The sequence below is a fragment of the Podarcis vaucheri genome, assembly GCF_965113315.1.
Source record: "Podarcis vaucheri genome assembly, chromosome: 4".
Classification (NCBI taxonomy): domain Eukaryota; kingdom Metazoa; phylum Chordata; class Lepidosauria; order Squamata; family Lacertidae; genus Podarcis; species Podarcis vaucheri.
The window spans coordinates 36,304,903-36,329,237 of record NC_138762.1 but is presented as its reverse complement, the minus strand read 5'-3'; the positions used below and the strand labels follow the sequence as shown (position 1 = coordinate 36,329,237).

General features: G+C 46.7%; 1 long non-coding RNA gene across 1 annotated transcript; it reads right to left on the bottom strand.

Annotated features, from left to right (window-relative positions):
• Nucleotides 1-144: 144 nt before the first annotated feature.
• LOC309531490 lies at nt 145-14,366 on the bottom strand. The gene is made up of 3 exons (XR_014219329.1): nt 14,246-14,366; nt 10,395-10,502; nt 145-822 (listed from the first exon to the last, which is right to left on the bottom strand). It is a non-coding gene; the product is annotated as an uncharacterized lncRNA (long non-coding RNA).
• Nucleotides 14,367-24,335: the final 9,969 nt, after the last annotated feature.

Genomic DNA, 24,335 nt, shown 5'->3' with positions numbered 1-24,335 from the left:
TGAAATTCACAGAGTGAGCTTGGGACAGTTTCTCTCTCACCCTAACGTACTTCACAGGGTTCTTGTGAGGAAAAAATATGAGGTCAAAGACTGAAGACCATTTATTACATTTTAGTTAAGTAATATTACTTCCTATGTAAAATAAATGCATGTTTTTCATGAACTAAGTGCCTTTTAAAAATTTGTAATTATTCTTCAACATCAGTCATTCCAAATATTTCCTACATTCATTATCCCATGTATCATATCATAGTTCTAAGAACACTTCCAGACATGTTTTTTTAAATATAAAAACACATTGATTGAGTTTGAGCAATGGCACACCTCAAATTTTAAAAAAGAATGTACAAAGCCCTGTGCAATTTTATTCCTTGTTTTTTCTCCCAATACTTCTTATTTGGCAGAAAATTCAGTAAAAATGAGAAGCCTAGCTTTTAAACAGCTTGTTTATTTAATATTCACTAGATGGCAGTGCAGCCTCAGTAATGGGAATTTTTAAGTCCATAGCAGGTTAAACTGATTTCATCCAATACTGTATATACTAAAGCCTGTTTCAAACTTTGAACAGTCCATTAACAGAGAGCACTTTTACGTCTTTTTCTTACCCCAGACTTGGACTGGATATCCCTTCAAACAGAGGATGGCTGTCCTTTTTAAAGTAGTATCCAAGTAGTAAAGTAGTACTTCCAATCAATATGAGATTTTCATATTGGCCTTTTCAGAGAAGCCAAGTAGGGTCACATTGCGATTCAAGTTAGGAGGTTCAGGAGTAGGTATTCCAATTTTTTCTAGTGTGCATCTGAGTTGCTTTAGGAACACCACCTGTAAATATTGTGGAAAATATTTAAAGTACCATATTCCATGCAGAGTTGACTTAACTGTAAGGTATTCACAATATTCCTATGGTATTAATCGTCTTATCTGTCTGAGAAATGTATATACTGAAAGGGTTGGTAGTGTTCTGTGAAGGATTTCTCATTCCATTCTCTTTTCCCAAACTAACCCTTCATTGTTTCAGGACATTCTTTATTTCAACTATTCTGCGATTTATGAGGTCATGCAAACTGTGCTCAGATCTGCTATGTATCTGTGTAATTCTACAGATATTTACAGCCTGTAATATTAAGGTTGCTTGTAGTGTACTTCTCATCCTATACATTAATTTTCCAGTGCTGAAAGGAATCGTAACATAATCGTAACATAATTATGACATAAGCATGCTGTGTTTTGGGGGGAGATTTACCATATGATAGAGTTTTTAAAGGTAATATTGCTAGATAGAACATATAGCAGACTGCAGAACCTGTGACTCTCTTCTGGGAAGATGGGTGTTAGGAATTCAGAAACATCTGGATGGCTGGATTTCCCTATCCCTGGCATTGATTTTACAACATTTCATCATTTTTGCATGCATGGCAAAAAAACTGGGCATTGCATTTTAAAATTTCCAGCCACCTCTAAGCTTCAATTGTGCCCATTTCTTATTGTGAAACTCTAATCAAAATGAGTGAAAGATGGTGCATAAAAAAAAAAAATCCAGTTCAAACTTAATCATCAGCCTACCGGACCACCCCATGTTCAATTTGCATCTGGCAAATAGACTGTAATGCCCCTGCATTCACTTGGGGACTTTTATCTGCTGGTTTGAGACCACAAGTCTAATTACTCACTTTACTGAAACAGAGGAGGAAAAGGAACGAAGGAAAAACATACACATACTATTTGCAGTTTTGTTGTCACACTTTTCCCTGTGAAATATACTCAGAGTCGCAAAGTGATTTCATGCTCTTTATTCAGCTCATAGTGGTGAGGAGGAATGAATGAATGTCCCCTCAGAGTATCTGCTTTATATACATTATTTACACAATGGGCTGCACATGATTGGTTAATTCTGGAATTCTACTGTAAGCCAATCAGGTTGTGGATTCACTTATATCTGGAGCATGATTGGGTGCTTCCTGCCAACCAATCAGACTGCTGCATTGTTCTTGGACCAATCAGACTGCTGCATTCTGAATCCTATTGTTCTAGGACCAATCAGACTGCTGCAATTTGGATCCTATTGTTCTAGGACCAATCAGACTGCTGCAGTTTGGATCCTAGTCAACTCAGTACATAACACCCCTCCCCTCTAAGTTCCAGTCCTGCCCGGGAGTTCACATTCATAGTCCTCAAGGTATGCCGGCGGCCTACGTGTGCGTTGCGGCCTGTGGTGTTCCCTGGTCTGGGGTTCAGGTTCTGGCTCGTTTTCCAAGGATGCTGGCTGTGATGGGCCTGTTTGGTCTGGCGCAACCGGCTCGCTCAGTCGTGGTTCTGGTTCCGGTGTCCTTTCGGCCTCGCGGGTCCTCTCTGTATTTACTGATTCTGCCTCTCCTGCTGACCCCTCCTGGTCTATGGGCCTCACTGCCCCTCTGTTCCCTTGGGACTCCTCTGACCTTTCCTCCTCCTGGTTTTCTCCTGGGAATCGTCGCCGTATCTGGTCGCAGTGGCGGCGCCAGCATTGCCCCCCATCTGTTAGCACCTCGTACGACACGGGGCCAGTGACCCTGGTGACTGTGGCGGGTACCCATGCTGGGCCTGCCCCAAAATTCTTTGCGTACACTGGGTCCTGGGCCTCGAAGGTCCGGGGGTTCCTGCCTTCCCCCACCACTACCTCATCCTGAGCTCTATCGGGGTGAAGGCGGTCCAATCTGATTGCAAGGCGCCGACCCATTAGTAGTTCAGCAGGGCTCCGGCCAGTCGTTGAGCTGGGGGTGCTGTGCTGTGCTAGGAGGAATGTGGCAAGGCGGTACTCCCAATCCCCTTGCGTCATGCGGCGAAGGGTGTCCTTGGTGGTCCGCACCATGCGTTCTGCTTGGCCATTGGTGGCAGGGTGGAATGGTGCCGAACGGATGTGGCGGATGGCGTTCTGCGCTGTGAAGGTTTGGAATTCTCCTGACGTAAATGCAGTCCCGTTGTCTGAGACGAGAGTGTCCGGGAGCCCGTGGGTTGCAAACAGCCTGCGTAGTACCCGGATGGCTGCGGATGTGGAAGTGGACGGTACCAGTGCGACTTCCAGCCATTTGGTGTAGGAGTCCACCACTATGAAGAATGTTTTCCCCTGAAAGGGGCCAGCGAAGTCCACATGCAGGCGTGACCATGGTGCTCGGGCGGACTCCCAGGACTGGACTGGGGCCCTTGGGGGATCTGGGCGGGATTCTTGGCAGGCCTGGCAGTGTTTGACCCAGGCCTCTATCTCTCCGTCGATCCCTGGCCACCACACATAACTCCTGGCAAGGGCCTTCATTCTTACTACCCCTGGGTGTGTCTCGTGTAGGGCTGTGAGGACCCTTTTGCGGAGGGGCTGGGGAACAACGACCCTGCTTCCCCATAACAGGCACCCCTTGTGGGCCGACAGTTCATGTTTGCGGGTTGTGTAGCCAGCGAATTCTGGCCCGGGGCTGCTGCTGGGCCATCCCCTCCACACCCAGTCCAGGACCCGGGAGATGACCCTATCTTTCTTGGAATGGTGTGCAACTTCTTGTGCCTGAATGGGGCGGTCGGGAAGCAGCTCCAGGCTCATAACCTCTTGTGCAGGTGCTGGGTCGGGGCCTGTTTCCGGTAGTGGTAGCCTGCTGAGGGCGTCCGCATGGCCCATTGCCTTCCCCGGGCGGTGAATCAGTGCATACTGGTAGCTGGCAAGGAAAATTGACCACCTGAGGACGCGAGGAGACAGCACTTGGGGGGTCTGCTTTTCGGGGGCAAACAAGCCAAGCAACGGCTTGTGGTCAGTCACCACGGTGAAGGGCCGCCCGTACAAGAAATCATGGAATTTTTTTACTCCCTTCACGATTGCCAGACCCTCTTTGTCTATTTGTGAGTAGTTCCGCTCGGTTGCATTGAGTGTCTGGGAAAAGTATGCCACCGGTACCTCTCTTCCATCCGGGAGTTGGTGCCCCAGGACAGCGCCAATGCCATAGGGTGATGCGTCGCATGCTAGCACCACCGGCAGCCTCTCGTCGAAGTGTGCCAAGACCGAGTTTGAGACAAGCAAGTCCTTGACTGCCTGGAATGCGGCCTCCTGGCGCTGGCCCCACACCCAAGGGGCCCGCTTGTCCAGGAGTCTGTGTAGGGGCTCTGCTACCGCCGCCTTGTGGGGAAGGAAGGAATGATAAAAGTTCAATAGTCCCAAGAAGGCCTGAAGTTCAGTCTTGCTCTTGGGTGCTGGGGCATCACAGATGGCCCGTACCTTGTCCCCAGTCGGGTGGACCCCTTCTGCATCCACCATAAATCCCAGAAAGTCCACCTGAGGCACTCCTAGTAGACATTTTTCCCGCTTCACCTTGAGACCCGCCGTCTGGAAACGGTGCAGAACGGTGCGGAGGCGGTCTTCGAACTCCTCTGGTGTGGGCCCGGCAATCAACACATCATCGAAGAAGGGGGTGACACCAGGAATCCCTTTGAGGAGAGAGTCCATTAGATTCTGGAATATGCCTGGTGCCACACTGACACCAAATTGCAGCCGCTTTACCCTGAACGCTCCTCTGTGCGTCACAATTGTCTGTGCCTCTGCTGTGGCCTCATCTACTGGCAGCTGTTGATATGCTTGGGCCAAGTCCAGCTTGCCAAAAATTTTCGACCCAGCCAGGGTGGCAAGGACATGGCTGACCACTGGCACTGGGTATGCATGGGCTGTGAGGGCCTTGTTTATGGTACATTTGTAGTCTGCACAGATGCGGACCGAACCATTAGGCTTGACGGGTGTGACAATTGGAGTTTCCCAGGGGGCATTAGGCACCGGCTCCAGCACTCCTTGCTCCACGAGGCGGTCCAATTCCTCGTCTATACGGGGTTTCAGGGCGAACGGGACCCGGCGGGCCTTGAGCCTAACCGGTCGTACTGCGGGGTCAAGCTGTAGAGCAGTGGGGGGGCCCGTATACTGTCCCAATTTCCCATCGAAAACCCCTGGAAATTCCTTGCAGATGGCGTCCACGTCCACTTGTAAGGTAGTGTGGTTCACCCCGGTGATGGCTAGCCCCAGTGGTCCAAACCATGCCAATCCCAGTAAGCTAATGTAGGGGCCCTTGACCACAAGCAAGTCTAGTTGCCGCGTCCGCCCTCGGTATTGCACCCTGAAGGTCCCCACCCCCATTGTGGGGACCTTACGTTTCTGGAAGTCCCGTAGGGTGAATGGGGCCGGCCTGAGTTTGGGACCCCCAGTAGGACACAGTTTCCTTAAGGTCTTTGCCGAGATTATGGATAGAGTTGAACCCGTGTCAAGCTCCATGCGGCATGGGGCCCCCTCTATCTGTACCTCTACATAAATTTTCTCTACGTTGGGGTGGGGCAACTGGTATACCTGGCAGTCCGTGAGCTCCGTCGAGTTGCCTTGGTGCGTTGGGCCCCGGGACCTGGGGCTCTTGGGTTGGTCATCTGATGCCTGGCGTCGGGTGGGCCGAGCCCGACACACCCGGGCGATGTGTCCCGATTTTCTGCACTGCCTGCACTCTGCGTTGCGGAAACGGCAGCTCCTCCTCTCGTGACACTCCCCGCAGCTTGCGCAGTTTCCTCCTTCTCGTCGAGGCAGCTGTGGTGTGTGCGCTGCTTGAGTGCGCTGCTGTACTCGGTGCACCTCCTCCCTGTCGGATCCTGAGTCGTTGGTGAGGTCTTCGTGGTGGACCCTCGGTTGGGATGGCAGGCTCGGCCGTGCCTCTTGCGTCGACCTCTCGGCAGCTTCCGTTGCCAGGGCCTCCTCCAGAGCGACCTGGAACGTTAGGTCCTTCTTAGCGTAGAGGCGTCGTTGCAGCTTCTCATCCTTCAGGCCACCGACGAGGCGGTCACGAAGCATGTTCTCCAGCTCTGAGAAGTTGCAGAACCGGGCGGCTTGGCGGAGAGAGGTCACAAACCCAGTTATGGTTTCCCCAGGGGCTTGTCGCTTTGCGTAGAAGGCATTTCGACGAGCCACCACTGAGGGCTGCGGTGAAAAGTGCCCCTTCAGCTGTTCCATTATTGTTTTGTATGGAACAGTAGCGACGTCTTCAGGCGCAAGGAGAGCCCGGGCGATTTCAAACGTCTCCTCTCCGCAGACGCTGAAGAGTATCGCCCTCTTCTTGGCGTCTTCTTCGTCGGTGACCCCTTTGGCTTCTAGGAGAAAGGTGAAACGGGAGGCGTACGCTTCCCAGTCTCCAGATGCTGGGTTGAATGGCGAGAAGTTGCAGTTGGCTGCCATTCTGAGTTCCTTGTGTCCCGGAGCTGAAGCCTGGATACACGGTGCGAGGCAGCGGTGCGGCAGGTGGCGGTGCTGCGGTGCTGTGTGTGGCAGTCAGCTCAGCGGGATCCCACCTTCGTCGCCAGTGAAATATACTCAGAGTCGCAAAGTGATTTCATGCTCTTTATTCAGCTCATAGTGGTGAGGAGGAATGAATGAATGTCCCCTCAGAGTATCTGCTTTATATACATTATTTACACAATGGGCTGCACATGATTGGTTAATTCTGGAATTCTACTGTAAGCCAATCAGGTTGTGGATTCACTTATATCTGGAGCATGATTGGGTGCTTCCTGCCAACCAATCAGACTGCTGCATTGTTCTTGGACCAATCAGACTGCTGCATTCTGAATCCTATTGTTCTAGGACCAATCAGACTGCTGCAGTTTGGATCCTAGTCAACTCAGTACATAACACCCTGGAATATCCATACCTGCCAACGATAATTATCTCAAAGCTTAGAATATCTTGAGAAGAGTTGACTACGTAAGTACTTGCGTCACAGAGGGTAAGGCAGGGGGAAACATCTCCATGTTAAAAGTGTTTTCATCATATAGAACAATTTTCAAGAACATGGCGGGGGGAGACACACAGATCTGGACCTGGATTCCTTTCAGAACTTCACTCTTACATTAAAGTTATACTTGTCAGATAAAAATTAAAAACATGGAGTGCTCTGCTCCTGCGATACTTGTGGCAACCATACCACTGAAGAAGAAATGGAACAAGTAAGACTTGGAGCAGTCCTAATTTGGCCAGGTCCGCTCCCCCACAATGGACGACCCATGTGACCTTCATGCCCCCGCCCATTAAGGAATTCCAAGGCAGTCTCCTTCAGACCAGGGATCACTAGTGTAGCTTGGAGGGGAGGGGTACACTGGATGGCAATTTACCATGGTGCCTGCAGTGCCCTGCAGCTGAGGGGGAGACAGTGGGCAGACGTGAACCCCACACCGCATTTTCGGGCGGCACAGTGCCTGCAACTGAGGGGGAGGCAGTGTGGGATGTGATACATAAGTAGCAGTCTAGTACAACATTCCTTGTTTTCCTAGAGTAGACATGCGGGGGAATGTTTGGTCCAGCCAGTCGAAAGCTTCCTGTTTCCTCCTGGCTGGGACATTCTTCCTTTGCATGTGACTAGAGGTGGACATTACCTTACCTGTCCAGGTAACAAAAAGGACAAGGCACGCAGCACTCTCTCTCTCTCTCGCTCTCCTTGACTTCCTCCGTCGTTGGAGCAGCATTTAGCTAGAGATGCTCTGCCAACAGAGGACACTGGGATTATCCACATACAGTCATACCTCGTGTTGTATTAGGTTCATGTTGTGTCTTTTCGGCTTGCGAACATGGCAAACCCCAGAAGTATATACTTCCAGGTTTCGCTGCATGTGTGTGCACAGAAGCGTTATGCGTGCTTCACACATGCGCAGAAGCGCTCTGTTGCATCGTGTGCATGCACAGAGGCTGGCTCTCTTGTTATGGACTTTTTGGGGTGCAAATGGCACCCCGAAACAGATCAGGTCCAAAACTAGAGGTACCACTGTATGGGATAGCTCCTCATGCATATGCTTTGTAACGAAATCTGCCTTCTGGAATCCAACTGAGAACAGAATGTGAGTAAACTACTTTTATATACAGTGGTACCTCGGGTTAAGTACTTAATTTGTTCCGAAGGTCCATTCTTAACCTGAAACTGTTCTTAATCTGAAGCACCACTTTAGCTAATGGGTGCTTAGCTACTGCTGCCGCGCCACCAGAGCACGATTTCTGTTCTCATCCTGAAGCAAAGTTCTTAACCCGAGGTACTATTTCTGGGTTAGCGGAGTCTGTAACCTGAAGTGTATATAACCCGAGGTACCACTGTACTTTACACAAGATTGTGGCATGTTTATTCTTTTAAGAGGGATATACTGTAAGGGATCTTACCAGGAGCCTAATAGTGAGAGGCTTACACAAGCCTACAACCAGCTACCCGCTGTGCGTTTAACAGGGGAATGTGAAACTCAGCTAAGTAAAGGAAGGATATTAATAAACAATATATCCTCCCCTGCCTCTCTGAACATTCCCACAGGCAGCGGGCAGAGCAGACTCCATGCAAGCCCCAGCTCTGCACAGCACACCCTGCCCCAGATTGCCCCACCCTGTGGACGGCTCACCCCACCCCATGGACGGTTCACCCCGCCCACCAGGCACACGCACAGCCCCACGTGCCCAAGCAGCTAGCTATGCCACTCTCAGGGATGGAGCAAATTTGCAGGAACATCATTCTCAAAGAGCACTACAGAGCTCAAGCTTCCTTGAGATACTGGAAATCAGGGGTGGGTAAGCTTTTTGGTCTGAGGGCCATATTCCCTCATGGGTGACCTTCTGGGGGCCACATGCCAGTGGTGGGTGGGGTCAAAAGCAAAAGTGGGCAGAACAAGGGACAAAAATTGGGCAGAGACCAATAGATGACTCTTAGGTTTGTACAGTTGGTGGCATTCCAGCTATGTCTATCCAGGCAAGGAAGAGGCTTTGTCAGAGTTAAGGCACATTCTAGCCCGGGGGAAGACTTGAAGGCCCTTGCTGGGGACATGGTGCTAGTAAGACAATTCTGGACTATATGGACGTTTCCATTAATAAGCCAGTTTCCTGTGTACCTATCTTAGCTGTAACAAGTGGGGCTACTCCAGAACTATTTTGGAGCAAGTGCTTTGAAGACTACAGCCTGCGTGAGAAACAGGAGTCCCTTCATCCACATTTGTAGATGATGCAAGTTCAAGACCCCACCAGTAATTATAACTATTTGTAAAGCCACAAACTACATCAAACATCTGCCTCATTTACAGGAAAAAGAAACCACTTGCTAGGGATAACATTTTCTGGGATATGTATTAGCAATTTCATTTGCGATGATTTCATTTAACGATAGTTCACAGTAAATCACTTCCAGAAAGGCACACACAAGGAAATGGGAATTTGGTCATCTAATGTAGCACACGCACAAAAGCTCTCTAATGCAATTTTGAAATGCTTTTCTGCTGTGGCCATTTATTCCTATTCTAGGCTAAACTGTGCACCGTTTAACCATCCCTCTCATTGGGAAATGAATTTTCCCAAGCATTATACTGTCATGAGCAATGGCAAGAAGCAAATGGTTCACAAATTTTAACAGTACAAATTCTACAAACACTCTCCATATCTCCTCAAAATCATTCTCCTGCAAATTCCCCGTCTTACTTTAATGGCACATGTTAATTTATCCTTAATAGCTATATCCCACACCTTTTTATACCATTCTTCAATTTTATATTCTGCTTGCCCCTTCCACTTCCTAGCTATAATAATTTGTGCAACTGTCAATAAATGGAAAGGGGTCAAACCATCGTAAGAGGTGTTGAAATTTTGGGAGGTTGGATGCTTACAATGGAATGGTCTCGGTGGTGGGGTGCACATTTTAATTCTTATATATTTATGATTATTACTTTGTAAAAAGAAAAGAAAAGAACCAAAACAGACACGTGTAATGTGAGGTGTATGGAACAAAATAAACACACATAGGAAGTTGCTTTATATTGAGTCAGGCAATTGGTTCATCTAGCTCAGTGTTGCCTACACTGATTGGCAGGTGTCCCATCAGACTTTCGGACAGGAGTCTTTTCCAGTCCTAGCTGGAGACGTCAGTGATTGAATCTGTGACCTCGTGTGTGCAAACCATTTCTTCTGCCATTGAGCTACAGCCCTCCAGTCTTGTGGAGTTGCACACGGTAGGCATCATGTTTAAACTGGGCCACTGGTGTCTACACATGCAGTGGAAGCTACCACTATGGCATGCACCCACATCACAGATTGTAAGTACCTAATAATACTTCAGTTGAAGGAACCATAACCAGAGTTAAATATGGCACCAATCATACAGAATCCAATGGAACAACACATTCCTATACATGTCTACTCAGAAATAAGTCCCACTGAGTTCAGTTGTGCTTATTCCCAGGTAAATGGGAATAGAAATGCACCCTTTTTAACATACCTGGTATCATCAAACACAAGTGTTCAGTGGTAAGAGAAGACCTTTTGCTAAACAGCACCAAGTAACTTCTGCTCATTTGCTCCCAATATGCAAAAACTGCATTAACTGATGAAAGAGTAGACTGACTTCACTGACCTATCTCAAAGTGGTAGCCTATCCATTCCTCTGGACAGAGGCATAAGCGATCTGGACAGATTCCATTGTTTTGGCAAAAGCATGGAGGTTCTGCTGGAGATGTGGTATCTGTTCAAATAAAATGTAAACATGAAACAAAGAAAATAGTTCTTGCAAGGATTGTACGAAGATATATATCCTTTATTATACTTGTAGGCATGGCAGGAAATAAGAGCATTCCATGTCTCAAGGCTATTGCTCTCACAGTGATGAGAAAAGGATGCCACATAAGCCCCCCTGTCTAAAATGTCCCACCATTGCATCACCACACCATAACATTGCTAATGTAATGTGGTGAAAGTTGCCTGATCTTATTCTAAAATGCACCTAGGTATGGTTAAAAAATAATAATCAGCAGATCAAGAGCTCTGTTGATTCAATGCTTGTAAAAGATCAAAGGGCAATATGCCTCTCATACACCATAGCAACTATTGTAGTCAATACTTTACCATCTTTCTCTGACAGCGCAACAGTCATGTGACATATGTGGTTGTTTTTCCAACAGGGAACAGAGGCTGAAAGACAGACATATCCACAGAATCACTGAATGAGTCCATGAGACAGACTGAATATAAACTGAGCCAGGGGTGTTGCTAGGTACTTAAAGAACTAGGGGCCCAGGCCTGAGCTGGGACACAAAGGTGCATAAATAAATATATGTGTCCAAAGCTGCTGTTCTGCTCATATAGCAGGCTTCCACTTGCACAGTGGATCTTTCTCCTCCTCTTCTCATCCTCATAATCTGCTCTAGGGGGTTGCCAGACCTTTGCGGCAACTTTTGGAGGAGGTTGGGAGGAAGAGAGGAATGCGAAGTCCCACTGTGTGTACAGAATTCCTGTTGTGTTGCATTTATATATGTATGTAGTTATTTATATTTTTACATTTATAGCCCACCTTTTCTCCAAGTTGCTCAAGGTGGCGTACAAACATGGTGGTCCCTCTCCCCCATTTTATCTTCACCAAAACTCCTCTGAGGTGGGTTAGACCGAGATTCTGGGTCACCCAGAGAGCTTTGTGGACGAGTGTCCATTTGAACCCTAGGGTTGTATCCAACGAAGTTCTGCTCAGAGCAGACCCATTGAAATGAATGGCCCTTAGGCACGTAAATTCATTTCAATTGGCCTACCCCGAGTAGGACTAGCACTGCCTACAACCCCTATTCCCCTCAGGTCCCACTTTGACACTCTAACCACCTGATAGAACAAATACTATGCCCTGTGGCAAATTGCTGTGTGCCTGGTTGTGCAGTAATCAATGTAATAATTTTTTTTACAAGGAAGGAAGAGGCAGGAGATCAGGGGTACATCACAGAAAGCTTAAGGCTCAGGTCCTCTGGACTGGCAACACCCTTGACTCCAGCTCTCCCAGATCCAGCTCTGTATCTCAATACATTCAGCCACAATGTTCCTACTGGTATTCATTCTACTATAATGTTGCCATGGCTGGTTGCAATCACTTTTGGCAGAAACAGTAAGAATATAAGATTTCAAGGATAAAGGTAAAGGTACCCCTGCCCGAAGGCCAGTCATGTCTGACTCTAGGGTTGTGCGCTCATCTCACTCTAGAGGCCGGGAGCCGGCGCCGTCCGAGGACACTTCTGGGTCACGTGGATTTCAAGGATAGTTATATCTTAATACTTCTGTATTTAGTACAGTTGCGTTTTTCAAGTATATGCATGGGTTAAACTACATATATTTTTGTACCTGTTTATAGAAATATTTATATGTCACCAACTACAATAAGTAGTTATTTCTTTGACATCAGATGTTTAGATGACATCAGATGTAAACATCAGATATCTGACGTTTAGAAGACATCTGAAGGCAGCCCTGATTAGGGAAGTTTTTAATAAGTGATGTTTTAATGTATTTTTAATCTTTTGTTGGAAGCTGCCCAGATGGGTGGGGTATAAATAATAATAAAAAATTATTATTATTATTATTATTATTATTATTATTATTATTATTATTATTATTCTCATGGTGGTGTACGTGAGTATAAAAACACATTAATGCGATAACATCAAAATATAGCACAGCATCCATTAGAAACTTTTTAGCAACTATCAAATATACACAACACAGTTCAAATATGCATAACGAAGTATGCATTACGTTATATCCATTCATTCATTCACTTTATCTCCCTTCCTCCCAAAGAAGCCCAGGGGAGCAAACAAGTGACAAAACAAGAAAAACCATGTTTAACACAACTTTGAATCAATTGCATTCCAGGTGCAGACAATGAAAGATCTCTGCTTAGAAGGCTTGTTGGAAGAGGAAAGTCGAAAGATAGCAGACATGACACCTGTTAACATTTAACAGGTGGGAAATCCACAGAGTATATGCTACAACACCAAAGCTTCAGTTCCTGCTTTGTGCGGTACAGGCCTCCTGATAAGATCAGATCCCCACAGGCAGAGTGCAGTGATCAAATGGGTATATAAAGGGTGAGACAGTCTTTCAGGTATTGCAGATCTAGTGTTGCAGCTCATGATACAATAACATATACAGTAATGCTTCCAGATGCCATAGGCAGTTAACCTTGTATAAAAGCCTAAGACTAGCTGAAAAGAAGTAAATGGACATTCTAACAAGCAAATTGCTGAGTCTGCCATCCTAAACATACAGTTTTGTGCCACCCCAACTTCTGAGCAGCAGCAGTTCCAGGCACTAACCCAGGGTTCGGTTTTCTTGGAGTAAGGGACAGCAGAGATTGTGGTGTCTTTATGATATATGGTTTATTTACACATATATACAACCTGAGCCAGCGGTGGAAGGGCTCACAGCATTAACACCCTGTCAAGAAGGTCTTGCTTCTCCCATAGTTACAGCCTTGCCTTCAAGCAGAAGTCTAGCATGGGTCTGTTTCTCTGATTTCTGTCTGCTTCTAACCCAGCTCTCTCACACAACTCTGGATTTACCTTTCTCAGCGCCAGCCAGGTGAGAGAGGGGAACACCCATCTGCCCTCTGGCACAGAGCAGCTTCCTCTGTTAGACTAAAGACTGTACTTAGGCGGTAACTATGGCCCTTGCCTGGCTAATTCAACAATGGAATCGTCCATTAGATGTTAAGCCTTGCTGGATCCAGGAATTAGAAGGGACTCGAGCCTCATGCAGCCTAACCCACACACCCACAACCCGCCAACTCACAACATAATTCATAGGCTCTGTGGAACACTGCAGGGCACTCTTCCAAAGAAACATAGTTAGGAGCCATCTGTTGATCAGATAAATTAAATCCATCCAAGCTAGCCAGCACACTGTGTGTAGAACATCCTGTTACATACATAAGTTAATTCAAATAATAATAAAAAACGCTTCCGCAACACACTTCTGATTTAACAGCCAGTACTACTAGCTATGGGGACGTGGGTGGCGCTGTGGGTAAAACCTCAGTGCCTAGGACTTGCTGATCGTAAGGTCGGCGGTTCGAATCCCTGCGGCGGGGTGAGCTCCCATCGTTCGGTCCCAGCTCCTGCCCACCTAGCAGTTCAAAAGCACCCCTAAATGCAAGTAGATAAATAGGTACCGCTTTATAGCGGGAAGGTAAATGGCGTTTCCGTGTGCGGCACTGGTGCTGGCTCACCAGTGCAGCTTCGTCACGCTGGCCACGTGACCCGGAAGTGTCTTCAGACGGTGCCGGCTCCCGGCCTCTTGAGTGAGATGAGCGCACAACCCTAGAGTCGGTCACGACTGGCCCGTATGGGCAGGGGTACCTTTACCTTTACCTTTTACTACTAGCTATGAGCTCATAATTCTTATCTTAAATCAGGTAGGTAGACTGAAACTTACAGAGAGTACTTTATTTACCTGATGCAAACCTGATAAGGAGCTGCCAAATGCATAGTGCCCAAAGGACAATGATCACTGTGGCACAGAAAATGCCAATGACGGTTTTCAGGTCGGGCCGCTATGAAGGCATACAGTGTTGTAGCAGGCACCCTCTCCTGCTTTACTGGGGAGCTTATGCTCCACACATTTCCTTGTTATCAATCAGCTATTAACTACTTTTCTGACTTTTAATGACAGCTGCTTAGCCCTTGTTTCATCTTAAAGAGGCTACATACCACGTGTGTGTGTGTGTGTGTGTGTGTGTGTTAACTGCATATATAAACCACATGCCTGAAACCCCACAGAAAAAGTCCTGAAACCATTTTGTCCCTCCCAAACTGACCCCAAATATTTCTCTGCAAGGTCGAAGGAAAATGGCAAGGCCTCCCCATTCATTCACAAATCCTGTCTTACGGGTATGGCTGTGTATGAATAGGGTGAGCCTGTGACCTTGAAGGGAGTAGGCAGGGAGTGCACTGACAGTTGGAAGGCAACGCCCGGAGGGAAGGAGGAGAAATGGATCTGGAGCAAACAAGATATGCAAGCTTGGCTAATAAGCGAAAGGAGTGCACTGGCAAAATGCTTTAGCAACACCCAAAGAGACAATAAGGCCAATCGAGGAATATGATATGATGAGTTACTGGTGGTGGGGTGGTCGGGAGGTGCTGCAGGGGTATAAATATTGCTGGCTTACGTGTATTAGGGGCCGCCAGCCTTTGGAAACAATTCCGCTGGTTGCCTCTGCGCAGATCACAATAAACTCTTTTCTCCGAAGGAACTGAATCCCTGGTGCTTCTTGCAACCTCTATGTCCTGGGTAAGCGGGCAAATGGATCCCAAGTAATTAAGGCTTCAACCTGGCTCAGGAACTAAGTATTTGTCACTACAAAAGACTGGTCAGGCTCCCCAGGGTATCCAATCAAATGACCATTAACAGGTCTGCCAGACAGGAGATAAACAACACACTCAGATTTCTGTTGTCGGCCGCCCTTTCTGTGATGTAGGTATGATGTATCTGGGGGGTGGTCTTGAGCTACACCCCTTCTGTGATGTATGTACGATGTTTCAGGGGGTGGTTTTGGACTTCAGGGCAGGCAATTTAAAATGTCTATATAAGGGCAGGCACACCTTTGTTCAGGGTCCTCCTCCTTTCCTGCTTGTGAGGGGAGCACCCTGTTGCAACATTTCAATAAAGATCAAGCTTACAAGCTGCTTTGCTTCTCAGTATTCTCTGGTTGTGCCTCTGTTATTTTCTCCGACTGATGGAGAACCTACAAAGGACTCTATAAGGGCTCTTGTGTTCCCCATAAGGGAATAAGGGCAGATTTTTGTTTATTACACCCTCCTCCTCTCTTTGCAAGGAGAGGTTCTTTGGCGATGTTTGGATTACCAGCTCAAAAAGCAGCAAGGCTGTGTTCCCCCTCACCCACTGCATTTCCAATCACATTTTCATATTATTGTACACTTCAGTAAGGTAAAAAGGTAAAGGACCCCTGCAGGGTTAAGTCCAGTCAAAGGTGACTATGGGGTTGCAGCGTTCATCTTGTTTTCAGGCCAAGGGAGCCGGCATTTTTCCACAGACAGATTTCCGGGTCATGTGGCCAGCCTGACTAAACTGCTTCTGGCGCAACGGGATACCATGACTGAAGCCAGAACACACAGAAACGCCGTACGGAAACTGCAGTACGGTTGGATGTGCCTCCAAGTCACCTGCTGTCTGTCCACACCAGTGCTGTGAGCGCACTGGGTGCAGAGTAAACAGAAGTATGTACACAGCCTTATCAGTGAAGGATTAAAAGGAAAGCAATCTCTACCAGGCATGCTCAGCCAGTTCTTCCCTGCATGCATTGCGTGTCTGATGCAGGCAAGAGCCAATATGTGGGGAACAGACTTGTGCATGTAGCAAATGGCAAATGAGTGTTCTTCATGGCTGTGGCCCATTTTTTAGTACACCAATCTCCACTAACCGAACAGGAATATAGAAAGCAGCCCAAATCACAACAGACCATTGGTCCATACAGCCTGCAGCCTCCCTTCTTCAGCATTCTCCTCCCCACCTTGTGTATAAATATGAATAGAAAGATGAGGTGTGTGAGAAAGAGAAAACGAAAGCACGGATAGGTAATTGTTGTGCATGTGAGAGAACGAACAGATGGCATGGGGATCGGTGTAGCCAGAATATATGTTGTTGGGGCAAGACACCCACCTGTCATTGTCCTCCATCTGGCTCTGCCCAGGGTTGGGTTTTATAAAATTACTTTCTTTTGACCCCAGGTGCTCAGAAAAATCTGTCAAAATCCTTTTTTTATTTATTTTTATTTATTTCCTTGACTACACCCATGGGTGTGAGTGAGTGGGGAGTGGTTTCCCAAGAACAGACAGCAACAAAATCACTTTGTTCATACTAAGCACAGTGACAAAAGGAGGAAGTGACTTGCTTTTATTTGCCAGTTATTTAGTGCCAGTTATTTGAACCCTGTTGATATCTAGTATTTCTTATCTCATCTCAGACTGAGAACTTTGGACTGAGTGTCTAATGCAACATAGTTTAAAACTGACAAAATATTCACAATATTAATGTTTTTCATGGGTGCGCATAATCGACTTAGAGGTTTGGCTGGATCCTACATTTCTGTTCCTGGGACACAAGCTCCACATTTATTCAGTGTGCGTAGTGTGACAGCACCCATCATTTGGGAGAGTGGGGCACCCTGAAGACTATTGCATAGGCATGTGTTGATGCACAGTGACCCCGCTTGCTGGATTGGGGAGTATATTCTTATGCCAGAAATGTGTGTACACTTATTACAGCAATATATTGTAGTTTACAAGCTTTCAGATGAAGGCTTGAATAGGCAATACCTTCTTGTCTATTTTGTGGCATTGTGACTTCACGAGTAGCAGCATGCCTGCTGTAATAATAATAATAATAATAATAATAAATTTTTATTTATATCCCGCCCTCCCCAGCCGAAGCCGGGCTCAGGGCGGCTAACAACACTAAAAAAGTGCAACAATATAAAAACATCATAAGAATTAATTATGTAGACCTGATTGTACCCAAATACAGTGAGCAGGGATGGCGAAGAAATTTGATGTCACATTTAACGGACATTGTTGCAGAACAGCAGAGCAGCTCAGTGGCGGAGGAAGCCATTCGGGCTCCTGGGGCGGTGTGCCCAGGCGCGGAGTGAACTGCCCATAGGGGGGAGGACGTGGCGCATCGCGGGGCCTCCGGAGTCTGCCTGCTTCCTCCCACTCAGCCGCCCTACAGCTGGAGGGGGGGAGGCAGCAGGTAGACTGTTTGGGCAGTGTGGAGCCTGCCCGCTCCCAAGCCACTGTGTCTCTCCCAGGAGAGACGCGTGGCTTGGGCGTGCTGCAGGCCCTGTGGTGAGTGCCGCCTGGCATTTTGTCACCCCCTCAGTGGTGACACCCGGGGAGGACCACACCCACTGCACACCCACCCTTCCTCCGCCCCTGGAGCTCACCACTTCTTCTTTTCTTTTAAAGGGCTACATAAGCACCCACATGGAACAGTGGGGAAACATCCACTTGGGGGAAAAATTAAAGCAAAGAAGTGTTTGCATGCCTATGCAGTGGTGTGCTATATAAACATGGATGCCACTATCAAAATACAAGAGAGGAGACTTGAGTTGTTCTTGGCCCCCGTCTGCCTCAAGAGAGTATAAAGTATGCCTCTGGGGATGAAGTCATATTGCTGGGGAATCACAGCGCCTGCTGTGGTTGCAGCAACCTGTAACTTGTAACTGCTGCCTCTCACATTGTTTTTGCTGCATTGGCAGCACTGAAGTTACCTCTTTGTATACCTGGGCAGAAGCCTGGGCAATGAGGTCCTGAGCTGCCCAGACAGCAAGGCTCCCCTCTCAGCCCCACTGATGCGATCCAAAGGAAAGTAGAGCATTAAGTTTGGCACCAGCTTGGCTGCAGGAGTTGCCAAAAGGGTATGGATTTTTCCTCAGGGGTTACTCTCGAAGCCTTTCTCATGAATGTGTATAGCCACAAGGTGGGAGAGGTTTAGGATCAGAGTTTTCCTTATCCTAGATGGATGACTTTCCTAGGTTGATGAGCCCCATCTGCCTTGCGTTTCCCTCTACAGCTCATGCAGTAACCGCCTTCTTAAACATTGGTGGTCAAGGCTGCCCAAGTCTCGGCCTCGCTGGTGTAGTCCAAAGGAAAGCAGAGTGATATGCTTGGCATCATCAGCTTGGCTGCAGGAGTTGCTGGAAGGAGGCGTACAAGGCACCATCCAACTGTCTTCGGGACTCTACTCCAGATTTGCATAGGGTTTATGCTTTAGCCTTTTCTTGTCTCAAAGACATCCTGCAAGGCAGCAGAGGTTTAGGATCAGAGTTTTCCTTCTCCTAGATGGGCTACCTTCCCAAGATGACAAGCCACATGAGCCCCTCACTTCCTTCTACAGCATGTGCAGAAACCACTTTCTTGACCGTTGGACCCACTATTGGTCTCGTCTGCTCAATCTGCTAGAACCTGTCTTCACATGCAGGGGAAGTCTCTAATGCACTAAGGGGTTGAGACCCTTCAGCTACCCTCATCTTGTTTAGCCACCCAGTTGAAGCCATTTCCTAGGGTGTGGCTGCTGTCACATGCTGACACTTTCTAGAAGCCACAGGTGAGAGCTGAGTGGGCACCAAACTACCCCAGCAGAAACATGGTGAGTCACCCATCAGAAGTACTACCCCTCCCCTAACACTCCATACATCCCAGACTTGAGCACAGCCAATACAAATGAAGATTTACAAGTGCCCCATCATCTCTCTCTCTCAACAATAATAAACATATCACAAGCCCGAATTTTATTATGTTGTTATAAACCCATTTCTCAGGGTTTGTGTTGTTGTGAAATCAGCTTCCAGAGCAGAAAACTTTTGCAGCAAAATCGGCAAAAAAATTTTTTTTAAAGAAATTGTGGCACCATAAAGAACAACTTATTTATTGTGGGCACCATCTTTTGTGAACCATAGTTCACTTCTTCAGAAACAAAGCTAGGACAATAGCGTTATCCCCAGTTAGTGGTGGAGTGCACAATCCCATTACTTTAAAAATAATTTTCAGAAATTCCCCCCTCCCCATTTCATGGCCATTTAGTTCCATTCTCTCTTTGCCTCTATGTGTAACACACACATACACACACACACACAGAGAGAGAGAGAGAGAGAGAGAGAGAGAGAGAGAGAGAATAGAGGGTAACGCCTCATGAATCTGATCTGTGGGTTCTAATCTATGGAAGATTATGCCACAATAAATTTATTAGAAAACACTCTAGCCTGGCTTGCTTGCTGGTTTGTTTGTTGAGTCAGGATGGTGATTCTGTGGCCCTCCAAATGTTGTTGGACTACAAATCCCATCATCTTTGACCACTGGCCATGCTGCATGGAGATGATAGGAGATGGAGAGCAACAACATCCAAGGGCCATTAGGTGAGTCATAATTAAAAGCCCACTTTTTCAGCTGTTCTTATCAGTCAGTTAATAACAGAAACATGAATGTTGTCTGCATTTTACTGTAAACTGATATCAAGTCATATCATGCTATAACAAAACCATTGGTGTGCTTCCATGCTTATGGAGGGATCCATTCTTGCCCCCAACTCGATCTGTATCTCACTTATGCTCTAAGTAAATGTGTTTAGGGCAGGCATGCCATAATTACTTTCACCAGTACATTTATTTTCCTAAATCTGGAGGTTCAAGTTCCACATCAAATATTGATGCCTGTATTAAGACTAGGTTTGATTTCACAGCTAGCAGAAGACTGCCCGCTCCACCCTTGAAAACTTGGAAACTGCAAGAAAGTGCTTTCAGAAGCAGGACATTTAGTGCTATGGAAAAGCACTAAGGTAATAGAATCCATGCAATAACACTTACCATTTCATTCCTTAACAGCAAGCTTCATACTAAACGCATTTAATGCTCATTTTTGTTAGCCAGTTGTGCTGGGGAGGTGGGGCCAATGGTCTTAAAAGCATTGCTGTAGCCAGTGAGCCTGTTCCAAGAGATTTGAAAGCACTGAATTGGAAGGACAGATCAGCCACATTCAAATGCAGCTCTTTTCCTTCCTGGGGCTTCCATACACAATGGAACCCCAGTTAAAATGGCTTGGGAACATGTAAGAACATAGGAAAAGCCCACTGGATCAGGTCAACAACCCATCTAGTCTAACATCCTGTTCTCACAGAAGCCCATAAGAAACCTGCATGTGGTTATTTGAGCAGAAAGGCTGAATTCCAGCAACTGGCATTCAGAAACATTACTGTCTCCCTCCCACCATGGAGACAGAACACAGCCATCATGGCTAGGAGCCATCAATAGCCCTCTCCTCCTTGAATTTGGCTATGAATATGGAGCTCCCTGCCTGCAAGATGTTCCCACACTGGAAACCACTTAGATCCACCAAGGCAGGGATGGAGAACCTATAACACTCAAGGTGCTGTTGGACTACAACTTCGTTCACCGGTCATGTTGGCTTGTGGCCAATGGGAGTTGTAATATCTGGAGGGATGCAAGGGTGTAGCTTCTCTAAAGCATTATTTTTAGCAGCCATCCCGTCTTCCCAGAAAACTTTGGTTGTAGTTCAGAGGGAATGGGAGAACCTCTGAGAATTCTCAGTATTTCAATGAACCACCATTCCCATGATTCTTTGAAGAAGGGTGTTATGTACTAAGCTTGGATCCTAGAACAATAGGCAGGTAGATCTTAGAATACAACAAACTGCAGGAGCAGTCCAATCAGGCACCAAGAGGAAGTCAATCAGCCTATTAGGCAGGTAGGATCCCAGAATGTAATAACTGACTGGCCTGCGGGAGCAGCCCAATCAGGCTCCAGGAGGGAAGCAGAATCAGCCAGTCAGATGGGACCCATTGTGTAAATAATGTATATAAAGCCAGAGGTTTGGGGAAAATTCATTCACTGTTTCACGAGCTGCAATAAAGAGCATGAAATCACTACGTGACTCCGAGTATATTTCAAAGGCTATGGCAGTTAAAGTGGTCTGCCCCACAATAAGTTGGCCACAAATATATTAATAATAATAATAATAAATTTTATTTATATCCCGCCCTCCCCAGCCGAAGCTGGGCTCAGGGCAGCTAACAACAATAAAACAGTACAAAAGTACAGCACAACAACACTCTAAAATCATTCATTATAAAATTATTTCAAATCAAGCTACTGGCAACCATTGGGCCAGAGCTCCGCGAAGATTGCCGAGGGAGGGAGTCAGGCTGTGCCCTGGCCAAAGGCCTGGTGGAACAGCTCTGTCTTGCAGGCCCTGAGGAAAGATGTCTCTTGTGACAGAGTGTTCCGCCAGATCGGAGCCACAGCCCAAAAAGCCCTGGCTCTAGTTGAGGCCAGCCTAACTTCTCTGTGGCCTGGGACCTTCAAGATGTTTTTATTTGAATACCATAAGTTTCTCTGTGGGGCATACCAGGAGAGGCGGTCCCGTAGGTATGAGGGTCCTAGGCCGTATAGGGCTTTAAAGGTTAAAACCAGCACCTTAAACCTGATCCTGTACTCCACTGGGAGCCAGTGCAGCTGGTATAGCACCGGGTGAATGTGATCTCGCAGCGAAGACCCCATAAGGAGTCTCGCTGCAGCATTCTGCACCCACTGGAGTTTCTGGGTCAGTCTCAAGGGCAGCCCCATGTAGAGCAAGTTACAATAATCCAGTCTGGAGGTGACCGTCGCATGGATCACAGTGGCTAGGTCAGGGCGAGAGAGGTAAGGAGCCAACTGCTTAGCTTGGCGGAGATGGAAAAATGCCGCCTTTGTTATAGCTGCAATCTGCGCCTCCATGGAAAGAGAGGTGTCGAAGATTACACCCAAACTCTTAACAGACGGTGCTGGCACTAATTGCGCCCCTGCAAGAGATGGGAGTTGCCCCCCCAAACCCATATTGTCCTGTCCCAGCCACAGGACCTCTGTCTTCGAAGGATTTAGCTTCAACCAGCTCCCACGTAACCATCCAGCCACAGCTTCCAAACATCTGGTCAGTGTGTCTGGGGCTGAGTCAGGATGGCCATCCAACAACAGATAGAGTTGGGTGTCATCGGCATACTGATGGCAACCCAGCCCAAAACTCCGGACAAGCTGGGCGAGGGGGCGCATAAAGATGTTGAAAAGCATCAGAGAGAGTATCGCACCCTGAGGTACTCCACACACCAAGGAGTGGTGCGGTGACAATTCCCCCCCAAGCACCACCCTCTGTCCCTGGCCAGAGAGAAACGAGCGCAGCGATTGAAGGACTGTGCCCTGGATCCCCACATCGGCAAGGCGGTGGTCCAGGAGTTCGTGATCAGCCATGTCGAAAGCTGCTGACAGATCTAGAAGAATCAGCAGCCCTGACCCGCCTCGATCCAGCTGTCTACAAAGATCATCTGTTAGGGCAACCAGACCCGTCTCGGTCCCATGACCAGCACGGACTGATCAAGCTTTGGATGAAGACGCAACCACTGGTTTTCTCCTAGCATGATGTGGCTTGTTATCAGCTTGCACTAAAAATACTAATAACATGAATGTTTACATCATTAAAATTCTGAAAAGTGTATCTGAAGAAGTGGGCCTTTAACTATGGTGCTTTAATATTTAATTTGGATTTCCTCTTACCACAGAAAATCCAGTACATAAAAGGAAATCGTTATACATCCAGTCACTGCTGTTTTGGAAGCTTATCAGATGTACCACTGTACTTCACTGCATCTAATGCTGAAATCCTATGCACATATATTTGGTAATAAATACCCATTGAAACCAGAGGCTCTGTTGGCTGAAGGACAGATATATGTCCAGAACCTAAGTACAAGTGGACTAACAACGGAACTCAACGAAAGAGTAAAAAGAAAAATCAAGACTACAAATGTTGCTTGTTTCAAAGTAAACTGGAACAATTTATTTCAACATTTAAAACCAAGTTATTATTCATAATTTTAAGTAGCTGCACTAGCCTGAAGGATCCTTCATTGATTACTTGATAAACAGAATTCTTCTTCCTCTCTACCAAAAGATTGCTGTAACAATAACTTTTGGTGTTTAGAAAGTGCATATGAAGTAGAAATTAAAATGCTCTTGTCCATTGGTAGAAGAGTCATTTAAAGTTGGATTTCCTAAACAGAACATATGTACATCCTATTAAATCTGCTAGACACACTTGCCATTTTATGTCCCACATACTCTGTTCCCAGCCGATAATATACTTACTGACAAGAAAGCTAAAAGGCACACTATGTCATACGGTATTTCCTGAGTATAGCTTCATACTGAGTAACGTGGCACAAATAAGGATACTTCTAAATGGTGCTTTCCCAGTAAGCAGACTCAAAAGGAATGAGTATTACTTCCAGGAAGAGGTATCTGCAAGTGAGGGAGGTAGCACGGCCATAGCCCTCTCCCAAACAGTAACCATTGTTTGCTTTGAGTATAGGGATAGTGAACCTGTGGCTCTGTAGAGGTTGCTGCACTACAACTCCCATCCTACATGATCATTGGCCTTGCTGTCTGTGGCTGATGGGAGATGGAGTGCAACAACATAGAAGAATCATAGAATCATAGAATCATAGAGTTGGAAGAGACCACAAGGGCCATCGAGTCCAACCCCCTGCCAAGCAGGAAACACCATCACAGCACTCCTGACATATGGTTGTCAAGCCTCTGCTTAAAGACCTCCAAAGTAGGAGACTCCACCACATCTGGAGGGCCTCATATTCCCCATGCCTCACAGAGACATAATGACTTTTCCAAGGTGTGTCAAGTTTCATGGTCAAGTGGGGATTTGAACCCTCTCACCCAACTCTACTACACACTGAATAAATTCAGAGCAAAGGCTCTAAGATATACAGCAGGCATATATGCCTTATTTAGATAAATGGACTCTGGTACAAGGTAAGTAACAAGTCTAATATAGTGCTTACAATCATCCAGCATTTTAAGAATGCCATTGTGTCCTAAGTCACAACACTAACCTTTTTTTTGCACTAGATTTGTATTTCCTTTAATGCAATTAGATCATACTCGATAATAAATAATAATAATAAAGCA